This window comes from Penaeus monodon, chromosome 22 (genome assembly GCF_015228065.2).
Source record: "Penaeus monodon isolate SGIC_2016 chromosome 22, NSTDA_Pmon_1, whole genome shotgun sequence".
NCBI lineage: Eukaryota > Metazoa > Arthropoda > Malacostraca > Decapoda > Penaeidae > Penaeus > Penaeus monodon.
In genome coordinates this window covers 22,871,559-22,871,792 of record NC_051407.1, presented here as the reverse complement: position 1 = coordinate 22,871,792, position 234 = coordinate 22,871,559, and the positions used below count along the sequence as shown (strand labels likewise).

Sequence of the window (234 nt, the reverse complement as noted above, 5' to 3'; positions counted from 1 at the left end):
TCACTAAACAGTATTAAAAAAAAGTCACTCGAACTTACTTCTTATAATGACTGATGAAATTGAATCATACTTTAATTTATTTTATAAGGAGATTTTAATGAAACAAAAAAAAGACAATCCACATACATCTAATTTTGATATTCCTATTTTCTTGCAGAGTGTAAAATGCTTTTGTTTGTATATATACAAGCACACATATGAACTTGAAATATGCAATTATATACACAGATTTCT

General features: G+C 24.8%; 1 protein-coding gene across 1 annotated transcript in view; it reads right to left on the bottom strand.

Annotated features, from left to right (window-relative positions):
* Positions 1–234, bottom strand: part of LOC119587012 (carnitine O-acetyltransferase-like) — a gene marked incomplete in the record, with an annotated part of 21,142 nt that overhangs the window by 14,885 nt on the left and 6,023 nt on the right.